The following is a 25,186-nucleotide window of genomic DNA, read 5'->3' on the forward strand; positions in this document are numbered from 1 at the left end:
TGTAAGGTCTTGTCCTTCTCCACCGCCAAATCCTAGCCACCTAATGCCTCATCTTCCGCCTTGGGACTTTCCAACCACATGTCATCAAATGCCAATTTCACCAGTTTCCTCATCTCCCCACCCCAACCCCCCACCTCATCCCAGATCCAACCTCCACCTTGGCACTCCAACTGTCCATCTTCCATCTCACCTTTTAGCTCCACCCTCCGCTCCAACCTCTCAACATAACCCCATCTGCGTCTACCTATCACCTTCCAGCTATCTTCCTTGAGCCCCACACCCCCTCCTATTTATCTCTCAGTCCCTTCTCTCCTCCCACCTCCCCTATTCCCTTATGCCAGAAACGTCAATTCTCCTGCTCCTTGGATGTTGCTCCTTGCTGTGCTTTTCCAGCACCATACTATTCAACTCTGATCTCCAGCATCTGCAGTCCTCACTTTCCCCTTCAAAATGTATCACCTTTCTTTCAGTTCGCTGGGTCAAATTCCTGGAATGCTTTCTCTAACAGCTTTGTGCATCTACCTACAGAACATGAATGGCAGTGATTTAACAAGGCAACTGACCAGTTCCTTCTCCAAAGTAATTAGGTATGGGACAAAATGTTGGCCCAGAATTAATTTTTAAAAATATAAACAAATCTATCCTTGTCTTAATGCAGCACAAGCTTGCACAGCCAAATATAACGACACCATGACATTCAAAAGAATGCAGGACTTCACCCTGAAAAATATTGATTGAAGAGAGTTCGAACTGTGTCCAGGTTTACTGATGAAGCCACAACTCACAAAAGTCTTTGAGGAACAATTCCTGGCATCTTAACCTCAACAAGAACAAGGCATCTTTGCTTCACAAAGATGTTTAACTAAATCTGCCAAGTGATGAAACCTGAACTGCAACATCTAGTAACAAGATAGCATTTCCTATGGCTTTCAACTACCAGTACATTAATCTCTGACTGCTCTTAGAGACAATATTTTTCATCTTCACTTAGAATCATGGAGGCATAGAGGTGTACAGAATGAAAACATATCCTTCAGTCCACTAGTCCAAACCAACCAGATATCCCATATACAATTTGCCCAAATCCCTTTAAACTCTTCCTATTCATCCAGATGCCTTTTAAAATGTTGTAATGGTACTAGCTTCTTCCTCTGGCAGCTCATTCCATACACGTACTACCCGCTGCGTGAAAAAGTTGCTCTTTAGATTCCTTTGAAGTCTTTCCCCTCTCACCTTAAACCTATGCTCTCTAGTTTTGGACTTCCCTACCCTGGGGAAATTACCTTGACTATTCACCCTATCCACACCCCTCATGATCTTATAAACTTCTAGAAGGTCACCTCTCAGCCTCTGACACTCCAGGGAAAACAGCCCTAGTTTATTTGGCCTCTCCCTATAGCTCAAACCCTCCAGCCCTTGCACCTTGTAAACCTTTTCTGAACTTTCTCAAGGTTCACAACATTCTCGCTATCGCAAAGAGACCAGAATTGAATGCAGTATTCCAAAAGTGGTCTAACCAATGTCCTGTAAAGCCACAATATGATCTCCCAACTCCCACACTGAATGCACTGACCAATAAAGGCAATTCATCACTGCCATGTCCTTCAACTCTACTTTCAAGGAACTATGAACCTTGCTCAATGTATCATTTTGCTAGGGCTCCTTGATGCCACACTCAGTTGAATGTGGCCTTGAAACTGAGTGCTGCCACTCTCACTTCTGGAATTTACCTCTTTTGTGCTAGTTTGAACCAAGGTTGTCATGAGGTCAGGAGCTGAGTGTCTCTGACAGAACGCAAACTGGGCATCAATGAGGAAGTTATTGCTGAGCAGGTGCTACTTGATAGCACTGCTGATGACACCTTCCATCACTTTACTGATTACTGAGAGCAGACCAATGGGGGCAGTAAATGACTGTGCTGGATTTGTTCTGCTTTTTATGCACAGGACATATGCAGGTGATTTTCCACATAAATGCAAGTGTTGTACTGTACTGGAACAGCTTAGCTCAAGGAGTGGCAAGAATCATCAACAATAACCCCTCAAAAATGAGCCTATATTGTCTCTCTGTGTTTCTTCTACAAAATGCTTTAAACTTACATTCCTCTGCATTGAAATTCATCTATCAGGTGTCTGTCTATTTGTTCAATTTGTCCATGAACCTCTGAAGTTGTTTGGCATCATCATCATTTTCTCATTTTCTTCCTCTCATCTGCAAATTTGGAGATTGTGCCCTCAACATCCAATTCCAAATAATTTCTATAAAGTCAGAAAAAGCAAGGTTCCAATGCCAATCCTTGGGGAATTACCACTTTCAACTTTACCTTTGATCTGAGAAATGTCCACTTTTCCTATGGCTGATCTTGTAATTCAACTCAGCCCTTCACTCTGGAGTCAGGGACACCTTTGACTTGCTCCTGCCAAATTGCTTTGCACACAGATATTTCAAGCTATCTCCCATTTCTACATGGGATCCTTCTCATAACTTTTAGCCTCATTTCCTAATGCTAACTCAATGCTCTTACTGCAAGGCTGCAGCCTTTGAATTGCATTGCTTTTGTACCCAGAGACAAGCAAGGTTAGTGGTTTTGGAAGATGAAATGAATGAGAGTCACTGAGGAGTGAGAATGCTGCATGCAATAATTTGGCAGTCCAACAATACTGGTGAAGATTTTGTGTAGTGGCAGAGTTAAAGGTCAGTGTAAAGTAGCAGACAGAGAATCTTGGCATTTTACCTTGCAGAGCACAGAAGCACCTCTTTTCTACCCTGCTCTGGATTCTATCTGGCCCTGGAGACAACGCTGACCCAATCGCTATCATGTCCAGACTTGCTGTGTTTAGTGCTTTGTCCTCCTCTGGTGATCTACTGGGTAGAAAATGGCCCTCCTCTTGAACACCCCATTCACCAAAATTTCTAAGTCTCTCTCTGAAAGCAGAGAGTCAACTTTCCTTTCGGAGACAGTCAGGTTTCCTGAGAGCACAGTGTGCAAGCTAGTTCCTTTGTTGCATATGAAAGGGTGTGTGGCTGGGTCTTAACTATGGTACTTATGGCTTGTACACTGGAAGATCCTAGAAATAGCAGTAATTTTGTCTTTTCTGTCATACTGTTGGGTGAAAAGGAGACCAAAGAGAGCAATTAATAAAGATGAGGAGCGCAAAATAGCATGAGAAAAATCAGGGATAGGCAAAGACAGGTCACACACTCCATTGTTCTCTTTCTGTTGGCTAGGAAGTTGAATTGCCTAAGTTCATTGCATTTTTGTGCCCAGTCTCCCTTGTCACCACCCAGCACCTTCTCACAAGACACTGTAGCTGTTAATCTTACTGTACAAACTGCACACAACCTGATGTGTTGGTATCTGTCAACTTACTGTTGCATAAACACATTTTGGGAACTTCGAAATATAGAAGATAAGAGTAGGAGTAGGCCATTTGACACCTGGATCATCATGATTATGACTGATCATTGAGCTCAAAACTCTAATACAGCCCTTCACCATATCCTTTGATCCTTTTAACCACAAGGTTGATGTACACTTCGTTCTTGAAAAAAAATAGACAATGTTCTGGTCTCAATCAATTTCTATAGTAATGAATTTCAAAAGCTCACCAGTCTGAGTGAAAAAATGTTTAAACAATGACCCATGGTTCTGTACTTACCCACCACAGGAAATGTCCTTCCAAATCAAACCTGTCTTGTCAGAAAAGCATAGAATCATAAAATCATAATAATTACAGCAAGGCATCCACGTTCCTGTACACAAATCTTCACGCTCTGGAGGCCAACAAACAGTCTGTCCTCTTTACTGCCTTAGTTGGGGGAGAGAGGTGAAGGTAGGAAGGTAATAGGATGCAGCTGGGGAGTAAGTGTGATAGGTCAGTGGGGAGGGTGAAGTGGATAGGTGGGAAGGACGATGGACATGTAGGACAGGTCTAGACAGCCATACCGAGTTGAAGGGTAGGATCTGGGATGAGCTGTGAGGAGGGGAGATTTGGAAACTAGTGAAGTTGTGCTGATGCCATGTGGTTGTAGGGTTCTGAGGAAGAAGATGAGGTGTTCTTCCTCCAGTCGGCGGGTGGCTTGGATTTGATGGTGGTAGAGGCCCAGAACTGGCATGTCCATGGGACAGTTGAAGTGGTCGCCACAGGGCAATGGGACACACACACCAAACAACCCCAGAGATATTCCCTGAACCGCTCTGTGAGTTAGTGTCCTGTCTCCCCAATATAGAGGAGATCACATTGAGTGCAATGGACACAGTACATGAGGTGAGTGGATGTACAGGAAAATCTTCGCCTGATGTGAAATGTTTTTGGGCCTTGGACCTTGACTCTCCTGCTCTTCGGATGCTGCCTGACCTACTGTGTTTTTCCAGCACCACACTTTGACTCTGACTCTGACTCTGACTCTGACTCTCCTGCATCTGCAGACTTCACTTTTTCCTTCTTAACTGCCTGCATTCCTTGCATACATTGTGTCCTCATGTCCCAGTTGTTGAAACTGAGGTCTTTTTGAACATTTCCCTCTCTCAAATTACAGCCATCAAATAATAATCTACCTTTCCTATTTTTACTACCAAAGTTGCCAACTTCATATTTATCCACATTATCCCCATCTGCCATGCATTTGTCCACTCAATCAGCCTATCCAAATCATCCTGCAACATCTCTGCATCCTCCTCACAGCTCACCCTTCAAATCAGCTTTGTGTCATCTGCAAACTTTGAGATATTACAGCTAGTTCTCTCATCTAAATCATTAACAAACATTGCGAAGTGCTGAGGTCCTAATACCGATCCTGCAGTCACCCACGAGTGACTGCTTGCCATTCAACAGATAGCAGAGACACTGTTTCACAAGCCCTGTGTAGCTGTGAATATGTTCAGCAAGTTCCGTTGTAAATAGTGAAGATATTTTGAAGATAAACCACAAGTAAATGCCTCTATTTAAAATGGAATTCCATGAAAGAATTGGATTACATAATTTAATCTGTTTGACCAATAGTTGTGATTCCACTTCACACTAACATTAAACACGTGCGGTGTAAACACAAAGGTTGAGCTATATTCAGGTTAAATAGAATGAAAATTTCTCCTTGGGGAGTCATATTCTGCTTCTCTCCAACAGCAGGCTTTTTGACTCTGGATTCAGGTCACATTTATACTGTCTGCAAACAGAAACTGTGTGACAGTATTATGTAACTAGAGACAGAAATATTACTCTTTAAACCTATGGAGATCACTACATTTGAGTAAAATCTGTCATATATTGCAATGCATCCTGTGAGAACCAAACAGGAAAAAAAATGCAAAAACTAATTTCTCGACAAAGGATATTCTGGGGATCTAATGTTGAAACAGTAAATGCTGGAAACAATCAGGCAACTTCTGTGGACTAAAGAAGGTGGGGTATTCATTTTGGATCAATGACAGTCATTTTCTGAGGCAATATCTTCATGATCACGTTTGGCAAATTATTATTTAGTTCGGGAGGCAGAGTAGAATAATGATGGATCAACTTTGACTTAACCTCACGTATAAATGGTACACAGAAGTGTTTAGTTTTGATTTATGTTGCTCTGTATGTTTTGAAGCAAATCAAAACAAGTTACGTATGATCGTGCTCATCAAGTTGATAAACCTTAAGTTCTGAAAAGTGAAGATTTAAATTTTACTATTGTGTAGTCAAAGTAAAAGTTTCACAGTGTAATACATTTTCTAACTTCGCCCAGCATCAGTGGTTTGTTAGTTTACCTTTAAGAGATAAAGTATGTCACTACATTTTTAAGAAACATGTCAATGACATCATCACTACATCAAAGAAAGTGACTTAACGGAATCATAAGACACTTTACCCTGGATCACTAGAAGCAGATTGCATGCTATTCATTGCTGATCAATTGTAATTTAATAATTCAACAGAGTCCAGATTCTTATACACCTGTGAATGTAATAGTTGTAATATGTATCTGTTGGACTCTTCAACACTGCAATATCCAAGCTCAGTTTCTTATGTGCCAAGAATAACATGAGCATTAACACATCATATAAAACACTTTGCTGGAGACAAAAGATCACATTAGTGTATAGGAGGTCGACATGAATAAGTTGGACTGAAGAATCAGTTTTTGTGTTGTACATGTCTATGACACCTGGGCCAGGCACAACACAAGTTAGGTGTAGATTAAAGTTTCTCTTTGTGATATGTTGTGAATCCAAATCTCAGACAACTCAACCCTTCTGTACCAGACAACATTTCATGACTTAAGTTAAGTAGTAGTTTCCCCCTTCAAGCTCAAGAAGGTCTGAAAGAATCTTTCCATAATTTCATACCATGAGGTTCAGCTGAAACTGAACATTAGGTTTCATTGACTGAACTATTCCATAACACAATCCATCTGGAAAATGGAGTTTGAGGAGATGCAAACTCATTAAAATGTAACAATTTTGTAACAGCAAAGTTTAAAAGCAATGCCTCTCATCCTAGAAATACATAAGACAAAGAAGAAATAAATAAAGCCAAGTATTTTAAACCAATCATTCTCTTCCAAGACTCAAGAAACATCTTTACCATTTCTATCATATTTAAGGTCAATAATGCAAAAAACTCAGCACCATCCAAAATAAAGCAGTCTACTTGACCAGCAATCCATCCACTAGTGTCAACATCTACTCCTTTCACCACTGGCAGTTAGTCTCAGCAGTGTGTACTGCTGCAACCCACCAAGGCCCCTTCAACAGCACCTTCCAAACTCGTGATCACCACCACCTCAAAGAATGAGAGCAGCAGATAGGTGCGAAAGGCATCCAACTATAGTTTCCCCTCAAGCCTCTCACCACCCTGACTTGAAAAGATATTGCCATTCCTCACTGGGTCAAAATCCTGCAACTCCCTCCCAATATCACCCCAAGGCAGCTCACCACCAAAATCTCAAGGTAAATTAAGGACAGGCAATAAATGCTGGCCCAGGCAAGGGCATTCACGTCTCATCAGTGAATAAAAGAAATTCAGTGGCATTTGTTAATAATATCATTGGACAATTATTATTGCGCACACACTTGATTAGCAGCTTGTGTGCAAATGTACTTTTTGTGAAATGCTTCAACAGCATGGTAAATCAAATTAAGAAAATAATAAATGTCTCTGCGTAGTTCTGTTGTACCACTTCATCATATCACTAAAAATGTACTCTAAAAAGAACTTAAATCTAAATCAGCAAAACAACAATGCTTGATTCAAGCAAAATTTTAAAACACAATTGTCCAGTGAATAAATTTTACCAATGCACTATGAACGTTTTACGCAGGCAGATGGGATTAGTTGTGAATGGCATCAAGGATGACACAGGCATAGTGGGCCAAAGACTCTGTTCCTGACGTGTGTTCTACATTGTATGTTCGAAATAAAATCAGGTGACTTAGTGATCGAATGCCCATTGCTATTCATTATTATTCATGCATTTGTTTACATTTTGATTGTCAAATAAAAGGATATATATTTTAGGGTTAATAGGTAAACAAAAAAGTTCAAATAGGTCCCAATTTTAAGAATGAGACTAATCTTTAGTACACAATATTAAATCACCTTAATTTTAAACAGTGGCCTTCAGCTGATTGCTGCCCATAACTCTCAGCACACTATACTTGTAGTGGCATTGAAGAACAGAAATATTTTTTTTTCAACATGTCCCTCAATGTAGTCATCTACCAACACTCAATGCCACAGTTTGCATTTATGGAGAGCATATAAGGTTTTCCAGCAGCCAGATGTCTACTTCCTCATTCCATACACACAGCATCTTCTGAGTGAAAAATTTTATACCTTTCCCCTCTCACCTTAAACGTATATCCTCTAGTTTTGGATTCCCTTACCCTGGGACAAGACCCTATCCGTGCCCCTCATGATTTTATAAACCTCTACAAGATCATTGAATCAAACCTTCAAATAACATACAATGCTAGAAACAATGCTAGATATACATCCACAAAATATAGTTTCCCCATTTAATTAGTTTTCTTCATGCACAGTCTGGGCAATAATTAGAGATACTGTCTTGCATTGCACATAAAAGTATTCACATCTTAATTGCTTCGGTAGTACTGCGGTATTCAATAGGTCTGAAACATTCAACGTACATTTTCAATATCTTATTGTGGCAGTACCTACAATTTAAAATTAAAATGCTAAAATATTTTGAAAATCCAAAACATGCAGTTATGAATCAAATGTCACTTCAATCACAATCTCGTCCATTGTATGGCTTGCTCTAGAAGAATCAAATACTTATACTGTATGCCCTTCTGGTGATCAAAGATTTCTGTACTCATGGACATACTGTGTACATTCGGTCAATGTATAGCTGAACATATTTCACTTGATCAAAGGTCTCTGAATTAGGATGCTATATATCACTACAAACCACAGGTTCTGTTCAACCACAACCACCTAATTAAAACAGACAGTTCTAATCACACTGAAGTAGTTGTCATCTGCAGCAGCTTTGCAACCTTCCCCAGCAGTACACTCGGTATGACTGTACTGCAGCTATACTGACACAAAGCTGGTCCAGCATCCATTTATACTGCACAATTTACATTACCACAACACCAAGGACGGTTCCTGCCTGAACAATTGCTTTTCGTAATATCATATTAAGTGGCAAATGACATGAAAACTCACAGCCTTAACAAAATGAACGTAATGCATTCACACTGCAGTAAAAAAAAAACAGCACCTATAATATTCACTCCCTAATCACACAAAATAGCAACGTTCAGAGAAACAAAGCAACTTACTTCCCAAACGTATTGAGGAAACTGCATTTGCTGCCTACACGCAATCCTGATCCAAGGCCCACTTCACATTGACTCCTTCAACAACTGCATAACAGATCGGCACTAGATTACACATGCTCAGTAATTTGACCTTCTCATTCTGGAAGCTACCAAACGGAACAATGGAAAGGGGGACTCGGATTAAGCTACAGCCAAGATCAAAGTACCTGTCTGCAACAATCCAGGTAATAAGGAGACTATAAAATCTCAGTCATTATCAGAGACAGAGCTGGAATGCTGTTGCAATATAAACAATGCCCTCTAGAATACTAAAACTGGATTAGATTGCCCAGGGTGGTTTCTGCTTTATGAATACCTCACAGAAGATAGGTTTTCAGATCAACAGTGATACCTGTTTTTAAATTACCATTATTTCCCCGACTTTTTCGAGACTTGCTTAAAACACAGGAATAAATGACCACATAATGATGACAGGAAAAATTGTTAAATTCAAGAACTATTAAATACATAGGTGTGTAACTATATGTGACAATCATTCTCCTTTCCCCTAAACTTTGAGGTCACAAAACGGCTCATTGTCCTTTCCTCAACGTTCTTTTATCATTTTATAGGTACATCCGAACATAAGGAGTCGGAGTAGGCAATTCAGCCCCTGGATCCCATTCCACCGTTTAACATGATCATGGCTAATCTTATCCTGGACTCAATTCCACTTTGCTGCCTGTTCCCCACGTCCCTTTATCCTGCTTACACATTTATTTCTTGAACCAGTTGACTGATTCTGCCTCCTCTGCAGTGGGACAGTAAGTTCCACAGATACACAACCCACTGAGAGAAGTAGTTTCTCCTCATCTCAGTTTTGAACCTCCTTCCTCTCACTCCTCCTGCAAAAACCCTTTCATCCCTGGATTCAACCTTGTGAACCTCGTCTGAACTGCCTCCAGTGCTGCCATGTCCTTCCTCAATTGGACACCAGAACTGGACACAATATTCTAGGTGTGGTATCACCAAAGCCTTACATAGTTGTAACAACACTTTCTTACTTTTATAATCTAGTTCTTTTGCAGTAGATGCCAAGATTCCATTTGCCCTTATTATATGCTGCACATGCATCCCCACTTTCTGTGATTTATGCATAAGAACATCCAGATCCCTTTGCACTGTCACATTTTGAATCTGCTTCCCATTTAAAATAATAATTTGCCCTTTTGTTTTTCCAGCCAAAATGGACAATCTCATACTTATCCACCTTAAATTCCATCTGCCAGATTCTGGCCCATTCTCCAACCTTATCAATATCCATTTTTTAATTCTTTATCGCGTCATCACTGCCAGCTTTCCAACCTCTTTTAGTACCATCTGTGAACTTTGCTATGTTGCACTCTATACCTGCTTGCAGATCAAATAGTTGAGGTCTGAGAACTGAACCCTGCGGCATCCCACTTGTTACAGTTCGCCATCCAGAGAAGGACTCTTTATACCGACCCTCGGCTTTCTATCAGTCATTCAACATTACAACAGCACCGCCACAGTGAATGCTGTGTAGCCTGACCACTGACATTTAGTTGGATTGAATACCAGAAATTGAACCTTACTTTTTTAGCTAAGTGTAAGCTAGTCAAGGTTTTCTTGAGGGTTTGTCCTAATAAGACCCAGCAAGATTTTTCACTGTATCTTCTATACCCACTTCATTAAGCGTGGTCTTGTGGTGCAACGGTAACGTGTCTGACTCTATAGCAGAAGGTTGTGCATTCAAACCACATCAGGCTCACAGTGTTTGAGCAGTTGAGCTCCCTTAATCTTGGGGTGGGGTTTGGTGACTGTAAATATTTGGGTGGCACAGTGGCTTAGTTGTTAGCATTGCTACCTTACAGCGCCAGGGACCTGGTTCGATTCCAGCTTTGTGCGACTGTTCTGTGTGGAGCATTCTCCCTGTGTCTGTGTGGGTTTCCTCCCACAATCCAAAGATGTGTAGGTTAGATGCATTAATCAGGGGTAAATATAGAGGTTTAGGTGGGATACTTTTTGGAGTGTCGATGTGGACTTATTAGGCAAAAGGGCCTATTTGCAAACTGTAGGGATTCTATGATACACCACCCCTAGGTGGCCCTTTTGTCAGATTCTATCCCTGTCTGTTCCACCATGATCCTGATTTCAGCACACTGGCTGAGTGACCAACACATTACACAGTGCACACTGTGCTCTCACCCATCACCTCCAACCGTCCTCCCTACTCCCTAAACCCTGACAGCATCACTCCCCATGGAGACCTTGGTGGCAGTCACTGCCGATAACTATTTCCTGCAACCCATAACCTACCATACTTATACTGTTCCTCATACTGCTTATATATCTTAAATTTCTCCCTGTCTCCAGAAATACCTCTGTCCCATCCCCCTTGCTATCTCCTTCCAAAATCAGCCTTGACTCACCCATTCCTTTTGCCAGCAATTACTTCTTTGCCCCTATAGCAAACCACCCTCCATGTGCACCCTCCTGAACAATCACCAGACTGTATCTGCCCAGACCTCTAACCGACTTTATGAACAGTCCCCAGACATCAATGACCAGACCTGTGAGCACTGTAGTTGCAGCTCCCCAACTGACAATATGCAATTTCCTGACTGTTGTTACTGGCCCTATAACACCAAGTGCTGACCACTCCCTGCACTGTAATCAGACACATGCCAGATGGTGAGCAGCTTGAGTGGACAAGTGACTATGTTTCAGCCCCTGAAATGTGTGCAGACTGTATCCCTGACAGTTGATACCAAAACTCGCTGGCCAACAACACGTCACTCTGTTGGTTGGAATGAGGACTAGCCCTCACCCAGATTCTGGTATAGCCATTTCGTTGATTGAATTTGCAGTACGTTTACCACATAGGTAACTGGAATATGCTTTAGGTATTAGATTGACATTCGAGTGTGTGATGTACAGAAAGACGTCACACTAGACAAATCCTTATTCATAAGCAGCCTCACTGATAGCCCTTTGACTCTGGCTTAAACATCAACAGAGAAGGCAGTACAAAGTTGAGGATGTTGTGAATGTGCAGGTAGGCCCTAAGTGAGTGAGTGCTAAGAGATCAAGTGCTGCCCCTTGCGCAAAGTGTCACTGCAGTAGCCTTTCAATGTAACTTGCTCGCGCACCCTGCAATACATGTCTAAGCTTCCTAAGTATCCTTCAAATGTATTGGTGAAGTGCCATGATGGTTGTGAAGGGTTGGCAAATGTCGATTGCCAATGTCCGTGAATGAGCGATGCATGTAGCTCATGCCCATAGATAATCCCTGAGATACTGTTTGGTGCTGAGCAACATGGAGACTCTTTGCACTGAGCTGAAGTTGTCAGGTAGTTGCTCTGTCTCTACGTCAAGAATTTTCAGTGTCTGACTTGTTTCGTGCACTTAGTACGATTGGAAACTGAATATTAATGAGGTGACTTAGACATTAATAAGGTGTTTAGCCACAATATTCCCCGTTAATTGGCAACTCACCAGGAAATAACAAACATACATTTAAATAGCATCTCTTCTGTGATAGTCTCAGGTTATCACAGGGCAATTTACAGCTACTAAAGTGAAATACACTATTTTAATGTAAGAGTCACAGCAGCCAATAAGTGCACAGCAAACACCCACAAACAGCAATAATTGCATTGCCTAATTAAATGATATTTGTTGAAGGAACAATATCAGTCAGGACACTGGATAAGACTCACTTGCACATCTTCAAGATTCTACTGTGGGTCATTTAGTGAGGAAAAGGACTTTGATTTAATGTCGCACCTGAAAGACAGCACCTCCAATTTTGCCACATTCCTTCAGTACTGTGCTGTAGTTATAAAGTGATAATAATTGAGCCAAATCAACAAAGACAGATTAAATATTTCTTATCATTCCTGTTTCAATAGCATGTTGACATCCACTGCTAAGGCTCACACACAGTAACTGCCAGTTGGAAAGAGCCAGGAATGAAGTGAATGAAATGGAGAATGTTGCAGTCAACAGGTAACTCAGGAGTCATGATCAGTTATATCAAGTTTCTTCAGCAATTCACAGGCACTGATGCCTGTCTAGATCCTTCCTTGAACCCCCTTTCCTCTGACTCCATCCCATTGTCTAATCCTACTTCTGGTTTTATATTCATTCTGATGCTGAACGATCACTGCTCAGTCACACATCAAGAGGTTTTAGGCATGACATGATGCTGAATTTTTCTTTCTCACCCACTTCTCTGAACAGGAGCCCTCTCCCCCTCACACAGGCCCTTTTGCCTGTCTCCAGTATGGCACTCTAGCTGGACTCCTCCTCTGACCTTTTGATGTCACTTCATTACTTTATTGAGAACTGCCAATATGGCATTCGCCACCTTAATTTCTTTGCCCCTCGTCCATTGTAACTCATATCCCGCTGAACTTGCTGCACTCCATTCTATCAATCCATTCTGAGCCTGTATTAAACTTGCTTTACAGGTGGTGCAGTCATTGGATGACATGCTGACTTCCACCTGGCAGAGACTGAATGCCAACTCTCAGTCACTTCCTCCTGTCTCCCCTCAGAACTACCAGGCAGTAGTATCCAGAACTGGTTTTGACCTCATGTCCTCTGGGGGTTTCTCTTCCATTGCTTCCTACCTCACAGTTTCTTGATGCCACACAGCTTGTTCCTTCCTCCTTCCCATAATCCACAAACAGGACTGGCCTGGCAGATCAATCATTTCAGGAGACTGTGAGGTCTGCAGATGCTGGAGATCAGAGTTGAGAGTGTGTTGCTGGAAAAGCACAACAGGTCAGACAGCATCTGAGGAGCAGGAAAATCGACGTTTTGGGCCACAGCACTTCATCAGAATGAAGGGCTCCCTCTCAAAAGATCAATCATTTCAGCCTATTCCTGCCTCACTACATTTATTTCTTCCTATCTTGACTGTTTTCTCTCCTCTTGTCCAGTTTCTTCCCATTTACATGGGAAGACTAGAAGACCATAAGACTAGAAGAAATAGGAACAGGAGTAAGTCATTCAGTCCCACTGAGCTTCTCTGCCATTCAATAGGATCATGACTGATTCAACATTGTTCATGTCCACTTTTCTGCATTTTCCATAACCCTTGATTCCCCAATTGTTCAAGAATCTAACTCAGCCTTAAATATACTCAGGAACTGTGCCACACAGTTCAAGGAGTCCAAAGAGTCTTGAGAGAAGAAATTCCTCCTCGTCTTAGTCTTAAATAGGCATCCCTTAAGTCTATGACTGTGTGGTCTGGTCCTGGATTATCCCATGACGGAAAACCTCAACTCAGCATTTACCCTATCAAACACCTTAAGAGTCTGACATGTTTAAATTAGATCACGTCTCATTCTTCTAAACTCCACTGAGTAAAGTCCGAATTTTGCTCATTAAGACAACCCCTCCATTTCAGGGACAATGCGAGTGAATCTTCTCTGAATTGCCTCCAATGAAATTATATCTTCCCTTAAATAAGCGGACCAAAACTGCTCACAGTACTCCAGGTGTGGTCTCACCAGCACCTTATACAGGTGCAGTAATATTTCCCTTCTATTTAAAGCCCCCTCAAATAAAGGCCAATATTCCATTAGTCTTTTTTGATTATCTGCTGTACCTGTGCACTAGCTTTCTTGTATAAGTATCCCCCAAGTCCCTTTGTGTTGCAGGTTTCTGCAGTTTTTCTCCTTTTAAAAAATATTATTTGTTCTCTCTTCCAAATTTTTCCCATAGTATGCTCCATTTACCAACTTTTTGCCCACTTCTTTCTCTGTAAATTGTTTGCATCCCTCTTGCAGCCTGTCTTTCCACCTATTTCCTCCTCCAAGTCATTAATATATATTGTAAACAGTTGTAGTTCCACCTCACTGGTCATGGTTTCCAACCCTATTTCCTGTTTCTTGCCCATTAGCCAAATTTCTATCCATTCCAATGTACTAACTCCAACAGTGTGGGCTTTTACGACTTAACCATTTGTGAGATACCTTGCCAAATGCCTTCTGGAAGCCTAAGTACAGGTTCCCCTCAATCCACTTTCATTGAGACTTCTTGAAAAGACTGTAATAAACAGTACTCATTTTCTCCTGACAAATTATTCAGACTCATCTTCCCCTTCGTGAAGCCATACCGAGCCTGCTTCATTAGATTATAATTTTCCAAATTTTCTGCAATTGCTTCTTTAATAATCATTTGCAATGCTTTCCAACAATAGATGTTAGGCTCATCAGCATCATCACCTGCTTTTTGCCTCACTCCCTTTTTGAACCAAGGTCACATCTATGATTCTTCTGAAACTTTATTTTGGTTCCAAAATTTCCAGTTTTCTAATCTTAGCTATCTCCTCTTCACTATGAATGTGCAATCCATTCCGCATCAGGATGGTCAGAAGGTTTTCTGCTTCTTACTTGGAAAAGGTCTAAATAATTCTCATGTACTGCCACACTTCTCTACCAGGCCAAGCTCATTCTCAATTTGAATAATTTCTTCTTTTAAATTACCTCATTTTCTCCAGGTAAAATATGTTGCCATGAGTTCAATTTGTACCTGTCTGATCATATGGATCAGACCTTGTTCCAGTCCTATACAGGCTCCACCCTCTCTGATACAATGATTTATGTCTTTGGTGCTGTTTCCTACTTTTGTCTGGAATTGGAGAAGTTCCTCAATTTTCCTTCCAATTATCATCCTTCTCTCTCCTTCACTTGCTCCAGTTCGGACTCTTCCCTACCCTTCTTTTGTTGTTTCAATTTCAGCTTCAGTTATGCATACTCTGCTTCCAGCAAAAATTCCATTCCATTCTCACAGTTTCTCTGTTTCCGTTACATTTGTTCTCATGATGTGACCTTTCACAGGAGTGTGTCTAACATGATATTCTTTTTCTTCAACTAAGGATTAAACCAACACTGTTGTTAGCAAGCCCCTCATAGAGTTATGGAATCATACAGTCTGTTGAGTCTATACCAAAAAATATACATGATAAACTATATTAATCCCACTTTCACACAATAGACACATAGTCTTGAATGTCATGACTCCTCAAGTGCTTAAGTATTTTTAAAAGGTTTTGAGGTTTCCTGCCTCAACAATACTTAGGTATTGCATTTTAGACCCCCTCCATACTTCAAGTGCAAAAATATTTCCTCAAATTGTCTCTAAACCTGCTGCCTTTCACTTTAACAGTGTACCACTTGTTATTGATTCTTCTTGGGAGCAGTTACTTTCTATCCATCCTTGTCATGCCCCTCAGTCTTATCCACCTCTATAGGGTCTCCTTTCAACATTCTCTGCTTCAAAGAAACAACCCAAACTTATCCAACCTTTCTTCATAGCTAGAATGCTCCATCGCAGGCAACATCCTGGTGAATCTCCTCTGAATCTCCATCTGTAACCTAAGATCTTCTTCCTCAATATAAACCACCTGGCCAATCATTTGTTGCAATATTGCAAACAATAAGGGACCCAATACTGATCCCTGAGTTATGCCAGTATACAGTGGGCTCCAATCAAACAGCCTTCAACCATCACCCTCTGAGGTGGCACAGTGGCTCAGTGGTTAGCACTGGTGCCTTACATGACCAGGGACCCAGGTTCTATTCCACCTGACTGTGTGGAGTTTGCACATTCTCCCTGTGTCTGCACGTGTTTCATCTGGGTGCCCTGGTTTCCGAATGAAACAACTGCACCAAGACCAGTATCTCCTTGATAGGTCATCCTTTATGTACAGAACATGGACTCTGACTCAGTATTATTCCCAAGAATGAGGAGACTCTCTGGGACTCCTGTTTTTATCTGTCAATTTGTGTTAATCCTGATTGGCACAGGTTAACAACCCCAATCAGGATCTCATATTAAATGACATCCACCTGGCCAACAGCATTTCAATTACCACACTTCCAAAGATGGATTCATTGGATTGACCATGTTAAGTTGCCAATAGTGTCCAGTGATATGCAGGCTAGGTATTAAACCATGGGAAATGCAGGATTATAGGGTTAGGGTAAGAGGTGGGTCTGGGTTGGATGCTGTTTGGAAGGTCAGTGAGAACTTGGTGGGCCAAACGACCAGCTTCCACACAGTAGGCATTTAATGATTCTGTCTCCTGCTACAAAGACAATTTTGGATCCAAGTTGCCAAGTTATCCTCGATCCCATGAGCTTTCAATGTCTTTATGAGTTACCCATGAGGGACCTTGTCAAAGGCCCTGGTGAAATCCATTTAAACTACATCAGCTGCCCTGCCTCCATTAATGCACTTGGTCACCTCCTCAAAAATTTCCACCAGTTTTTTTTAGGAATGACTACCCTCTGCCAAAGCTACGCTGACTATCCCTAATTAAACCATGCCTTTCTAAATGGAGAGTAATTTTCTCCCTCAGTATTTTCCACATTTGCTGTCCTCCAGTCCACTGGCACCTGCTGTGTAATCAGAGACAATTTAAAAATTTGGGTCTGGGCCCTTGTTATTTCCACTCTTATCTCTCAAAACAGCCTGAGATGCTATTAATCTGGACCTTGAGATTTCCCATTAGTAAAGACACATGTGAAGTATTCACTTAACTCCGTACTAATGTCCTCTGGTATCACAGGGAGATTTCATAGAAGAATCATCGAATCATAAAATTTGTATAGTGTGCAAGCTGGCCATTTGGCGATGAAGTCAACATTGACAGTCCAAAGAGCTTCTAATGCAGACCCATCTCCCCCACGCCATCATTTCTAATGGCCACCCAGCCTGCACGTTTCCACCTTGGTCCTGAATAAGCCCTACTCTGTCCTTGGTTGTTCTCTTCCCTTTGATATACTGAAAGAATATCTTTGGATTCTGCCTCATCTTGCCACCAGAATGTTTTCATGCCCCCTCTTTGCTCTCCTAATTACTTTCTTAAACTCCTTCCCACTATTTCTATACTTCTCGAGGGCCTCAGATATTTTGCTCCCTTTGTTCTGATTATACATCTCTTTTTTTCATTTTCATCTAGTCCTGAATATTCGTAGACATCCATGGTTCTCTGAACTTGTTGCTGCTACATTTCACCCTAAAGGAACATATTGGGCCATCTTTTTGAACACCTCTTCTGTAGATTAACCCTCAAGTGGCTATTATGATCTATTTTGGCCAGATTCTATGTTATTTTGAAGAAAATCTTTCTTACCCTAATGGAAAACCCTTTATGCAGACCAACTTTCTCCTTCTCCATAATAAGCTTAATTCATATGAATTGTGATCACTATCACTAAAACGTTCCCTACTATCACTTCAAACATCTGTGCGGCTTGTTCTCAGGAATTAGGTTCAACACAGCATGAGCCCTGTTGGCCATCTACAAGATGGGATAAAAAAATCTCTCCTGTATTCATTTCAAGAAATCTTCCCCTTTAAGCACTTTATACAATGATTATTTCAATTATTATTGGGGTAGTTGAAATCTCTTATATAATAATCCTATTATTATTTTATATACCTTAATGAATTGATTACATACCTGCTCATTAATTGCCTGCTGACTGATTGTGGTTTCTCTACATTTGCAAGACGGGGGGTGGGGGTGGTGTTGGTGGTGGGTGGCACGGTGGCTCAGTGGTTAGCACTGCTGCCTCACAGCGCCAGGGTCCCAGGTTCAATCCCAGCCTTGGAGTGGAGTTTGCACGTTCTCCCCGTGTCTGCATGGGTTTCCTCCGGGTGCTCCGGTTTCCTCCCACATTCCAAAGATGTGCAGGTCAGGTGAATTGGCCATGCTAAGTTGTCCATAGTGTTAGGTGCATTGGTTAGAGGGAAATGGGTCTGGGTGGGTTACTCTTCGGAGGGTCTGTGTGGACTTGTTGGCCCAAAGCACCTGTTCCCACACAGTAGGGAATCTAATCTAATCTAAATGTGGCAACTGGCCCCCTTTTATTTGTAAACTCCACCCCTAAAGCCATTTATCTGGATGATGTGCGAATAACAGGGAAGACCACTTTGTGAACTTGGACATGGTAAAGTCCATTCAGCCTCGCCTTATTCCTTTGAGACACAACATGGTTGAACTTGCTCTGTCTTGGTTCCTTTTCTAAGTTATGGTGTGACATGATTGAACTAAAGCATGTGCTTCTTGCCCCTGCTGAACTAGTTTAAACCCCTCTGCACAGCCTCACCCATGTATGACATATCTCCCTCATCCCTTGCCCTACTTCCCAGACACCAAAAGGATTCCCTTTCATCTCATTTTACACCTCACCGGTCCCCATACACAATAAATTATCTTCTGACATTTTCCACCCTATCCAGGAGGGTGCTGCCACCAAACACATCTTCCCCTCCTTTACCCTCCTCTATCAGCATTCCACTGGGAGCGTTGCCTCCATGGCACTCTGATCCACTTCTCCAACAATTCATTCCAATGCAATCACACATGGTACAACTTGCCCTTTACTGCTTTCCATCTCACTTCCACATCCCCCAAGTCAGCCAGTTGCAGTAGCTTTTCACTTGTACTTCATCTGATCTTGTCTGCTATATTTGTTGCTTGCAAGACCAAATGCAAACTGGGTGGCCACTTTGCAAAACATCTGTGCTCTGTTTGTTGGAATGACACTGACTTCTGTTTACTTGCCATTTCAATACATCATTTTGATCTCATGCTCACATTTCTGATATAGTCTTCCAGTGAAGCACAACATGAGCTGGAGGAACAGCATTTCATTTTTTATTGAAGCACTTTTCAGCCTTCTGGAAACAACATTGAGTTCACAAGTTCAGAGCATGACTTCCATTTGCCATTTTGATATTCCCTCCCCGCCACTGTGAAAAAGGACTTTTTTCTTTAGAGTGTAGGAGACTGAGGAGGGATCTTGTAAAAGTGTATAACATCATGAGAGGCATGGACAGGGTGAATGCACTCAGTCTTGTTCCCAACGTTGGGGAATGGAGGACTAAAGAGCATCAGTTTAAAGTAAGAGGGAAAAGAATAAATGGGAACCCGTAGGACAACTTTTTTTTACACAGAGGGTGGTACACATATGGAATGAGCTGCCAGCGGAAGTGGTTGAGGTGGGTACATTAACAACATTTAAAAGGATAGGAAAGGCTTATAACGATATGGGCCAAGTGCAGAGAAATAGGGTTGGCAGAGATAGACATTTTGGTCAGCATCGGCCAGTTTGGATTAAAGGGCTTGTCTCCATGTTGTGGAACTCTCTGACTCTAAGATTCTATATCTTGTTTTCAATATTTCAGTCAGACATCATCGTTACTCTTTCATTCGCACTTACTCTTGATTACATCCTGTCTTCCCTACAGCTCCTTTGTCTGTTGATCCATGCTATGTTTGATATCCTAATTTTTCTCTGACCTTCCTTTCTGTTCCACTTTTTCCTCCCATCTCTTTACACAACATAACCCATCATTTTTTTTCAGCTCTCTTTTCAGTTCGAGGGAAGAATTGTGTCAGATTTGAAATGTTAACTCTTTTTCTCCCTGCACAGAAGCTGCCATATTTCTATTAACACATAATTTTAATTGGTAAATCTCAACACTGAAGGAGGACTAAATAAAATTGGTGTGTGTGTGTGTGTAGGGGGACAGGTAGGGGGAATGGCAGTGACATGATGAATTGGAATCCAACAATGGTTGGCAAAAATATCACAGAATGGCCTTTAGATAAATACTTTGCTTGCAGTCTAGGTACTGCAAGGTGGAAATAATCGTGGAAACCAAACTGAGATCTCACTGGATCTCTGAACTTTTAAAGCGCTCAATGTTATGGAATGGCGCAGAGGCAGTCAGGCGTGTGATCTGTCTATTGACGTGACAATTCCCCGGCTACACTCTGCACCATATTATTTTCCGGGGGTGAGGAATGTGAGGGACTGGGATGAGAACGGCTGAGCTACCTGCCTCAGACTGTATCCTCCACTCATTGAAGTGTAGGTGTATTAAATTCTATTGTCAAAGACCATCTGGGATTTGCCAGTCACCCCCAGGTCAGCAAATGCATCGGAGAGCAGTGGAACTACCTGAAGACAGGTAGGGTGGCACGGTGGCACAGTGGTTAGCACTGCTGCCTCACAGCGCCAGAGACCTGGGTTCAATTCCTGCCTCAGGTGACTGACTGTGTGGAGTTTGCACGTTCTCCCCGTGTCTGCGTGGGTTTCCTCCGGGTGCTCCGGTTTCCTCCCACAGTCCAAAGATGTGCAGGGTTAGGTGAACTGGCCATGCTAAATTGCCTGTAGTGTTAGGTAAGGGGTAAATGTAGGGGTATGGGTGGGTTGCGCTTCAGCGGGTCTGTGTGGACTTGTTGGGCCGAAGGGCCTGTTTCCACACTGTAATGTAATCTAAATCTAATCTAATCTAATCTAATCTAAATTCAGTCACCCAATGGGTTGAAATAAAAAAATAATATTTTGCAGCACTGTTTATCAAGAGAACAGACTTGCCAAAGCCACAGTAAATGAGGAGATCAACAGAGATAACAGGGTGAGATAACAGCAGATAAGCAGAGGCAATGAAAAATCTCACAGAGCTAAGAGGATACATCTATCACCCTGTCCCCAAGGAATGCTAGATCATTGAGGGTAGAAATTGTGGATGTCTGGACACAATGTTCCAAAACGTATGGTTCCAAAACTGATGACTGGAGGATTGCTAAGATGACAGCTTTGGCCCAAAAATAGGAGAAGGATTAAAACAAAAATAGAGCGGATGCTGGAAATCTGAAACAAGTGCAAGTTCATTCTGAACTTATAACTGAAGAAGTCTCATACCAGACTTAAAACGTTAACTCTGTTTCACTCTCCACAGGTGCTCCCAGACCTGCTGAGTTTCTCCAATGCTCTCTGTGTTTGCAGGAAAACAATAAGTTTTGCAACTCAGGTAAGAGAAGTTTCGGGAAAAATATTCTGGGAAAGGTATGCGACAATTAATAGCCATAAGGGTTTATACCAATATGTGAGACTGTCATTTGAGGTATCATCAGCCTATGACATTTTTCAGAGGATGATGGAGGGCATTTTACAAGGAATACACTGGTTTGCCATTTATGTGGATGATGTGCTAATAACAGGGAAGACCGATAAAGAGCACTTTGTGAACTTGGACATAGTGCTTTGACATTTCTTCAAGGCGGAGAAGGTGAAGAGAAAATTCGATAGCAACATTCAAAATCAAAATCAAAAGCAATTCCTCGAGAGTAACCAAAGAGAAATGTAGAACATTGGAAATAAGAGTAGAGTTAAGCTACATAGGCTTTCAAAGCTTCACTGCCATTTAATAAGTCCACGACTGAAATTGTTACATAGGCTCCACTGGCCCACATTATCTCTCACGTTCTTTAGTTTTTCAGAGTGATCTGTCCTGATGAAGGGCTCCTGCCCGAAAAATTGATGTTCCTGCTCCTCGGATGCTGTCTGACCTGCTGTGCTTTTCCAGCACCACGCAAATCTTTTTCTTATTCTCAGTAATGGAATGTCCATATAGCTCAGGAGTGATGAATTCCAAAGTGATGAATTCCAGACTTTGAATGAAGACCTGCCTTCTAATATGCATCCTAAATGTCCAACCACTTCATCCTGAGAATATGCCCCTGAATTCTAGGCTCTCCCGCTGGGAAAACCCTTTCTCAGCATCCAGCTGTTAAGTTCTTAAAGAAACATGTCTACGTTTCAATGAGATCACCTCTTATTCTTCTAAACTCCAGAGGATGGAGACCCACTCTACTTAAGTTTTCCTCACAAGTTGGTCCAGCAATCAATCTAGTGATTCTTTGTTGCATTCCCTTTAAAGCCTCTCACATCGTGTTCCAACTATGTTCATTCAAAACCTCATATCCTTGCAGCAAAACCTTCTGACTCATATACCTTTGTAGTAAAGGCAATCACAACATTTGCTTTCTTCATTGTGCCTCCCTGTAAATGTTCCATTTTTTTGTAAATTTGATGGGGTAATAAATAGCAAGGAGTAAAGCCTTGGACTACAGAATGATATAGGATGATTGGTCAGGTTGTCTGAAGAATGGTAAATGGAATTTATTCCTAAAAAGTGCAAGATGATGTATTTTGGGAGGTCTAACTAGGCCAGGGTGAGCACAATGAATGATCAGACACTAGGATGTGTCCATAAATCCTTGAAAGCAACAAAACAGATAGATAAGGTAATAAAGGCATATAGGATACTTACTTTTACTTAGGAAGCCATTGAATACAAGAGCAAAGAGTTTATAATGGAGCTTATATGACATTAGTTACGCCACAGATGAAAAACTGTGTGCAATTCTGATTGCTGCATCATAGGAAGGAAGTAATTGCACAGGACAGGGTGTAGAGGAAATTCACCAATTATAACCATATTAATTATATTCTGATTATCCAAGTTCCCTGTTATGACACTTTGAACAATAAGGCTGAAACTTATGCTTTTTGGCCATGTTTGAATTGCGCTGAGTGTTTTGGTGGGTTTCATCTTATGTGGCCTTGCAAATGTTTTCACCATATCTTATATTTTTCACCCAACTTGCCTCATGAACTACCTAGACTGTCGCTGTAGTGTCCCTCATGTCCAATTTCAGCTCCATCTCATCTCACATTGAAACAACTTGCCTTGAAATTACTAGCTTCCCTTGTGTCTGTGCCATATTTAAAATGCCATTATGCACCCATACAAGTACTGTCACAGTTCCTGACATTTGCCCCAGACTTGGCAGGCAGGAAGAAATACCACACCCCACTTTGTTGGCAGGGGTCCTAGAGGCCCTTCTCAATGGGCTGAGCACAAGTTGGATGACATCTTCTTCCAGGTCCAGCAGAGTTGACCACAGCACAACATGAGACCATGCCCATGGAGGAAAGAGCTGAAAATGTGTTGCTGGAAAAGCGCAGCAGGTCAGGCAGCATCCAAGGAACAGGAGGAAAGCCCAGCACAGTAGGAAAAAGGTCAATGTCATTCTCCACTCTGCCAACGTTAGTCCCACCAAGTTATTCAATACTACACACGCGTTCTATTGCTTCTATTTAACCACATCCCACCGAGGATTGCTGTTGCCTACCACTTTCATTGTTGCTTACAACATCTTCCCTCACTCACCCTCATCAGCCTTAGCTCTTGACACCACCTACTCATTCACTCAGGGTAGCTCCACACCTGCACCAACAGTAACAGCTGTGCCAATCATTTTCATCTCCCTTAATATCTGCCTCTCTCTCATTCCAGGAGGAAAATGGAAGCCAAATAAAGCAGAAATAGTCAAGAGGGCTTTGACTCCTTACCCTTTGTGTGGAGAGTATCCTGAATCTGGCCACCCCAGTGGCTGATCTATGTATTCTTCTTACCTACCTATAAATTCCCTTACATAGTTCTGTTTGTTTATTCTCATGCTGTCAGATTGGTGGGAAAACTTCCAAAAGCAATTATTCAAGATCGAACTGATGGGAGAAGTGAATCAATTCAGAAAAGACAGCGTGAATTTGTTATGGGATCATCTTTTCTAAATAACTTGTTGGAGTTTTTCAGGTAATAATAGAGTGTATTTTTTTATTCACTCACATGATGTGGGCTTCTCTGACCCATCCCTAATTACCCAGAGAACAGTTACGTTTCAACCACATTGCTGCAAGTCTGGAGTCACATGTTGGCCAGACTAGGTAAGGATGATCGATTTTGTTCCCTAAAGGACATTAGTGAACCAGATGGGTTTTTCCTTACAATTGGCAATGATATTCTAGTCATCAGAAGACTCTTCATTCCAGATTCTTTATTGAATTCAAATTCCACCATTTGTCTTGGCGGAATTTGAACTTGGGTTCCCAGAACATTAACTCAGTTCCTAGATAAATAGTCCAGTGATAATACCAATAGGCCATTGCCTCCCCATTAAGTAGTGCTGTTGATGGACTTCCAGAGGTTTTTAATAAAGTGCCACACAATAGAATTGTGAAGGAAGTTAGGTCATGGAAGAAAAATGACAGTGACAACATAGATGCGCAATTAGCTGAGTGGTAGAAACCTTCCCAATTCGTGGGTTTTGAGTTGATATTGGCAACATTCTATATCTCATTCAATCTCACCTCTTCATTTAGACACAGTTATACTACTTTACTAGTGCTGTTTTAATTAGTTAAGAGAATATTTGTTGAGAATACGACTTCCAAATAATATTTCTATTGTTCGCCTATTGTTTGTGAAATTTTCTGTCCCTTTCAGACACAAAGGGCTAGATCGGGGTGGGAACGTATGGCCTTTTGGGATATCAGTTGTGGCCTTCTGCCTATTTGTCCGCAAATACTAAATTCTCCTTCTTAAACCTGTTTACCAGTTTTAACATTTTTATTAGTAACCCAGTCATGTCAAAAACTAAGAAAAGAACATTAAAGAAAGAGAATAGAGTATTCAATGAAGAGTGGGATTTGCAGTATTACGTAGTTG

The 25,186-nt window shown here is 41.5% G+C and overlaps 1 protein-coding gene and 1 long non-coding RNA gene across 5 annotated transcripts in view; one reads left to right on the top strand and one right to left on the bottom strand.

Annotated features, from left to right (window-relative positions):
• The window catches only part of oxr1a (oxidation resistance 1a), a 511,841-nt gene extending 502,922 nt beyond the window's left edge, over window positions 1–8,919 (bottom strand). For 3 of the 4 annotated variants that reach the window (XM_072570591.1, XM_072570587.1, XM_072570583.1), the window contains exon 1: window positions 8,795–8,919. The gene's annotated coding sequence lies outside the window, so the exon portion shown is untranslated. The remainder of the gene's footprint in view (window positions 1–8,794) is intronic. The other variant, XM_072570584.1, reaches the window with a different exon arrangement.
• Window positions 8,893–24,190, top strand: LOC140477174 (uncharacterized). The gene is made up of 4 exons (XR_011960663.1): window positions 8,893–9,018; window positions 12,709–12,805; window positions 21,572–21,643; window positions 23,975–24,190. It is a non-coding gene; the product is annotated as an uncharacterized lncRNA (long non-coding RNA).
• Window positions 24,191–25,186: the final 996 nt, after the last annotated feature.

Source organism: Chiloscyllium punctatum, chromosome 5, assembly GCF_047496795.1.
Source record: "Chiloscyllium punctatum isolate Juve2018m chromosome 5, sChiPun1.3, whole genome shotgun sequence".
NCBI lineage: Eukaryota > Metazoa > Chordata > Chondrichthyes > Orectolobiformes > Hemiscylliidae > Chiloscyllium > Chiloscyllium punctatum.